Genomic DNA, 6,987 nt, shown 5'->3' with positions numbered 1-6,987 from the left:
AGCGTTCCGGCGCCCGCTCCATCAAAGAGATGAGGTCGGAGATATCTTGCGGCACCGCCTCCGCGGGCCACAGCATCGGAACCAGCTCCTCAGCCGCCTTCCGGAGCTCCCAGCCAAGCTTGGTGATGGGCTCGACGCGGGCAGCCATGGAGGCCATATAATCCTCCATGGTGAAGTACTCTGATACGTCTCCGACGTATCGATAATTTCTTATTTTCTATGCCATATTATTGATGATACCTACATGTTTTATGCACACTTTATGTCATATTCGTGCATTTTCTGGAACTAACCTATTAACAAGATGCCGAAGTGCCAGTTCCTGTTTTCTGCTGTTTTTGGTTTCGAAATCCTAGTAACGAAATATTCTCGGAATTGGACGAAACAAAGACCCGGGGGCCTATTTTTCCACGGAGCTTCCGGAAGACCGGAGAACATTCGAAGTGGGGCCACGAGGTGGCGACACCACGTGGCGGCGCGGCCCGGGGGGCCGCGCCGCCTATGGTGTGGCCCCTCGTCCGGCCCCGACTCTGCCCTTCCGCCTACTTAAAGCCTCCGTCGCGAAACCCCCGATGCGAAAAACCACGATACGGAAAACCTTGCCGAGACGCCGCCGCCGCCGATCCCATCTCGGGGGATTCGGAGATCTCCTCCGGCACCTGCCGGAGAGGGGATTCATCTCCCGGAGGACTCTACACCGCCATGGTCGCCTCCGGAGTGATGAGTGAGTAGTTCACCCCTGGACTATGGGTCCATAGCGGTAGCTAGATGGTTGTCTTCTCCTCATTGTGCTTCATTGTTGGATCTTGTGAGCTGCCTAACATGATCAAGATCATCTATACTGTAATTCTATATGTTGCGTTTGTCGGGATCCGATGGATAGAGAATACCATGTCATGTTAATTATCAAGTTATTACATATGTGTTGTTTATGATCTTGCATGCTCTCCGTTATTAGTAGAGGCTCCGGCCAAGTTTTACTTTTAACTCCAAGAGGGAGTACTTATGCTCGATAGTGGGTTCATGCTGCATTGACACCAGGACAGTGATGAGAAAGTTCTAAGGTTGTGTTGTCTTTGTTGCCACTAGGGATAAAACATTGGCGCTATGTCAGAGGATGTAGTTGTTGATTACATTACGCACCATACTTAATGCAATTGTCTGTTGCTTTGCAACTTAATGCTTGGAGGGGTTCGGATGATAACTTTGAAGGTGGACTTTTTAGGCATAGATGCGGTTGGATGGCGGTCTATGTACTTTGTCGTAATGCCCAATTAAATCTCACTATACTTATCATGTCATGTATGTGCATTGTTATGCCCTCTCTATTTGTCAATTGCCCGACTGTAATTTGTTCACCCAACATGCTTTTATCTTATGGGAGAGACACCTCTAGTGAGCTGTGGACCCCGGTCCATTCTTTAATACTGAAATACAAATCTGCTTGCAATACTTGTTTTACTATTTTCTCTGCAAACAATCATCTTCCACACAATACGGTTAATCCTTTGTTACAGCAAGCCGGTGAGATTGACAACCTCACTTGTTTCGTTGGGGCAAAGTACTTTGGTTGTGTTGTGCAGGTTCCACGTTGGCGCCGGAATCTCCGGTGTTGCGCCGCACTACATCCCGCCGCCATCAACCTTCAACGTGCTTCTTGGCTCCTCCTGGTTCGATAAACCTTGGTTTCTTTCGAGGGAAAACTTGCTGCTGTGCGCATCATACCTTCCTCTTGGGGTTGCCCAACGAACGTGTGAAATACACGCCATCAAGCTCTTTTACGGCGCCGTTGCCGGGGAGATCAAGACACGCTGCAAGGGGAGTCTCCACTTCCCAATCTCTTTACTTTGTTTTTGTCTTGCTTTATTTTATTTACTACTTTGTTTGCTGCATTATATCAAAACACAAAAAAATTAGTTGCTAGCTTTACTTTATTTACTTGTCTTGTTTGCTATATCAAAAACACAAAAAATTAGTTTACTTGCATTTACTTTATCTAGTTTGCTTTATTTACTACTGCTAAAATGGCTAACCCTGAAAATACTAAGTTGTGTGACTTCACTAGCACAAATAATAATGATTTCTTATGCACACCTATTGCTCCACCTTCTACTACAGCGGAATTCTTTGAAATTAAACCTGCTTTACTAAATCTTGTTATGCGAGAGCAATTTTCTGGTGTTAGTTCCGATGATCTTGCTGCCCATCTCAATAATTTTGTTGAACTATGTGAAATGCAAAAGTATAAAGATGTAGATGGTGACATTATAAAATTAAAATTGTTTCCTTTCTCATTAAGAGGAAGAGCTAAAGATTGGTTGCTATCTCTCGCCTAAGAATAGTATTGATTCATGGACTAAATGCAAGGATGCTTTTATTGGTAGATATTATCCCCCTGCTAAAATTATATCTTTGAGGAGTAGCATAATGAATTTTAAACAATTGGATAATGAACATGTTGCTCAAGCTTGGGAAAGAATGAAATCTCTGGTTAAAAATTGCCCAACCCATGGAGTGACTACTTGGATGATCATCCAAACCTTCTATGCGGGACTAAATTTTTCTTCGCGGAATTTATTGGATTCAGCTGCTTGGAGGTACCTTTATGTCCATCACTCTTGGTGAAGCAACAAAGCTCCTTGATAATATGATGATTAATTACTCTGAATGGCACACGGAAAGAGCTCCACAAGGTAAGAAGGTAAATTCTGTTGAAGAATCCTCTTCCTTGAATGATAAGGTTGATGCTATTATGTCTATGCTTGCGAATGATAGAACTAATGTTGATCCTAATAATGTTCCATTAGCTTCATTGGTTGCCCAAGAAGAACATGTTGATGTAAACTTCATTAAAAATAATAATTTCAACAACAATGCTTATCGGAACAATTCTAGTAATAACTATAGGCCATATCCTTATAATAATGGTAACGGTTATGCTAATTCTTATGGGAATTCTTACAACAATAATAGGAATACACCCCTGGACTTGAAGCCATGCTTAAAGAATTTATTAGTACACAAACTTGCCTTTAACAAATCTGTTGAGAAAAAGCTCAATAAAATTGATATTCTTGTTTCTAGAGTTGATAGTCTTGCCTCCGATGTTGATCTTTTGAAATCGAAAGTTATGCCTAATAGGGATATTGAAAATAAAATTGTTACTACAGCAAATGCCATCCAAGTTAGAATTAATGAGAATATAAGATTAATGGCTGAGCTGCGTGCTAGGTGGGATAGAGAAGAAAATGAAAAACTAGCTAAAAAGGAAAATGTAGCTAAAGTTTGGACTATTACCACCACTAGCAATGTTAATGATTCATATGTTGCTGCACCTCCTACTATCAATGGTAAAATAATTGGTGTTGGCAATGCTTCTACTCCTAGTGCAAAGCGCGCAAAATTACTGAAGCTTGCTAAAACTGCTGAAGCTGCTTGTGATAAAGCTGCTGAAATTTTTTCCAACCTTGGGGATGATAATCCCATTGCTTTAGATTGTAATGATTTAGATTTTGATGATTGCCATATCTCTGAAGTTATAAAGTTCTTACAAAAACTTGCTAAAAGTCCCAATGCTAGTGCTATAAATTTGGCTTTCACAAAACATATTACAAATGCTCTCATAAAAGCTAGAGAAGAGAAACTAAAACTTGAAACTTGTATTCCTAGAAAGCTAGAGGATGGTTGGGAGCCCATCATTAAAATGAGAGTCAAAGATTTTGATTGTAATGCTTTATGTGATCTTGGTGCAAGTATTTACGTTATGCCTAAAAAAGTCTATGATATGCTTGACTTGCCACCATTGAAGAATTGTTATTTGGATGTTAATCTCGCTGATAATGCTAAAAAGAAACCTTTGGGGAAAGTTGATAATGTTCATATTATGGTTAACAATAACCTTGTCCCCGTTGATTTTGTTGTCTTGGATATTGAATGCAATGCATCTTGCCCCATTATATTGGGAAGACCTTTTCTTCGAACCGTTGGTGCTACTATTGATATGAAGGAAGGTAATATTAAATATCAATTTCCTCTCAAGAAAGGTATGGAACACTTCCCTAGAAAGAGAATGAAGGTACCTTATGATTCTATTATTAGAACAAATTATGATGTTGATGCTTCATCTCTCGATGTTACTTGAGTTACACTTTCTGCGCCTAGGCTGAAAGGCGTTAAAGAAAGCGCTTATGGGAGACAACCCATGTTTTTACTACAGTATTTTTGTTTTATATTTGTGTCTTGGAAGTTGTTTACTACTGTAGCAACCTCTCCTTATCTTAGTTTTATGTTTTGTTGTGCCAAGTAAAGTCTTTGATAGAAAAGTAAGTACTAGATTTGGATTACTGCGCAGTTCCAGATTTCTTTGCTGTCACGAATCTGGGTCTATCTCCCTGTAGGTAGCTCAGAAAATTACGCCAATTTACGAGCATGATCCTCAGATATGTACGCAACTTTCATTCAATTTGAGCATTTTCGTTTGAGCAAGTCTGGTGGCCTAATAAAATCCATCTTTACGGACTGTTCTGTTTTGACAGATTCTGTCTTTTATTTCGCATTGCCTCTTTTGCTATGTTGGATGAATTTCTTTGATCCACTAATGTCCAGTAGCTTTATGCAATGTCCAGAAGTGTTAAGAATGATTGTGTCACCTCTGAACATGTGAATTTTTATTATGCACTAACCCTCTAATGAGTTGTTTCGAGTTTGGTGTGGAGGAAGTTTTCAAGGATCAAGAGAGGAGTATGATGCAATATGATCAAGGAGAGTGAAAGCTCTAAGCTTGGGGATGCCCCGGTGGTTCACCCCTGCATATTATAAGAAGACTCAAGCGTCTAAGCTTGGGGATGCCCAAGGCATCCCCTTCTTCATCGACAACATTATCGGGTTCCTCCCTGAAACTATATTTTTATTCCGTCACATCTTATGTACTTTGCTTGGAGCGTCGGTTTGTTTTGTTTTTGTTTTGTTTGAATAAAATGGATCCTAGCATTCACTTTATGGGAGAGAGACACGCTCCGCTGTAGCATATGGACAAATATGTCCTTAGGCTCTACTCATAGTATTCATGGCGAAGTTTCTTCTTCGTTAAATTGTTATATGGTTGGAATTGGAAAATGCTACATGTAGTAAATTGCTAAAATGTCTTGGATAATTTGATACTTGGCAATTGTTGTGCTCATGTTTAAGCTCTTGCATCATATACTTTGCACCCATTAATGAAGAAATACTTAGAGCTTGCTAATTTGGTTTGCATATTTGGTTTCTCTAGAGTCTAGATAACATCTAGTATTGAGTTTTGAACAACAAGGAAGACGGTATGGAGTCTTATAATGTTTACCATATGTCTTTTATGTGAGTTTTGCTGTACCGTTCATCCTTGTGTTTGTTTCAAATAACCTTGCTAGCCTAAACCTTGTATCGAGAGGGAATACTTCTCATGCATCCAAAATCCTTGAGCCAACCACTATGCCATTTGTGTCCACCATACCTACCTACTACATGGTATTTATCCGCCATTCCAAAGTAAATTGCTTGAGTGCTACCTTTAAAATTCCATCATTCACCTTTGCAATATATAGCTCATGGGACAAATAGCTTAAAAACTATTGTGGTATTGAATATGTACTTATGCACTTTATCTCTTATTAAGTTGCTTGTTGAGCGATAACCATGTTTACAGGGACGCCATCAACTATTCTTTGTTGAATATCATGTGAGTTGCTATGCATGTCCGTCTTGTACGAAGCAAGAGAGATCTACCACCTTCATGGTTGGAGCATGCATATTGTTAGAGAAGAACTTTGGGCCGCTAACTAAAGCCATGATTCATGGTGGAAGTTTCAGTTTGGACATATATCCTCAATCTCATATGAGAATAATAATTGTTGCCACATGCTTATGCATTAAAGAGGAGTCCATTATCTATTGTCCATGTTGTCCCGGTATGGATGTCTAAGTTGAGAATAATCAAAAGCGAGAAATCCAAAATGCGAGCTTTCTCCTTAGACCTTTGTACGGGCGGCATGGAGGTACCCCATTGTGACACTTGGTCAAAACATGTGCATTGCAAAGATCCGGTAGTCCAAGTTAATTAGGACAAGGTGCGGGCACTATTAGTATACTATGCATGAGACTTGCAACTTGTAAGATATAATGTACATAACTCATATGCTTTATTACTACAGTTGACAAAATTGTTTCATGTTTTCAAAATAAAAGCTCTAGCACAAATATAGCAATCGATGCTTTCCTCTTTGAAGGACCATTCTCTTTACTTTTATGTTGAGTCAGTTCACCTATCTCTCTCCACCTCAAGAAGCAAACACTTGTGTGAGCTGTGCATTGATTCCTACATACTTGCATATTGTACTTGTTATATTACTCTATGTTGACAATTATCCATGAGATATACATGTTACAAGTTGAAAGCAACCGCTGAAACTTAATCTTCCTTTGTGTTGCTTCAATACCTTTACTTTGATTTATTGCTTTATGAGTTAACTCTTATGCAAGACTTATTAATGCTTGTCTTGAAGTACTATTCATGAAAAGTCTTTGCTTTATGATTCACTTGTTTACTCATGTCATTACCATTGTTTTGATCGCTGCATCCACTACATATGTTTACAAATAGTATGATCAAGGTTATGATGGCATATCACTTCAGAAATTATCTTTGTTATCGTTTTACCTGCTCGGGACGAGCAGAACTAAGCTTAGGGATGCTTGATACGTCTCCGAGCGTATCGATAATTTCTTATGTTCTATGCCATATTATTGATGATACCTACATGTTTTATGCACACTTTATGTCATATTCGTGCATTTTACGGAACTAACCTATTAACAAGATGCTAGAAGTGCAGTTCCTGTTTTTACTGCTGTTTTTGGTTTCGAAATCCTAGTAATGAAATATTCTCGGAATTGGGCGAAACAAAGACCCGGGGGCCTATTTTTCCACGGAGCTTCCGGAAGACCGGAGAACAT

This window comes from Lolium rigidum, chromosome 5 (assembly GCF_022539505.1).
Source record: "Lolium rigidum isolate FL_2022 chromosome 5, APGP_CSIRO_Lrig_0.1, whole genome shotgun sequence".
Lineage (NCBI taxonomy): Eukaryota > Viridiplantae > Streptophyta > Magnoliopsida > Poales > Poaceae > Lolium > Lolium rigidum.
This window is presented reverse-complemented; position numbering follows the sequence as displayed.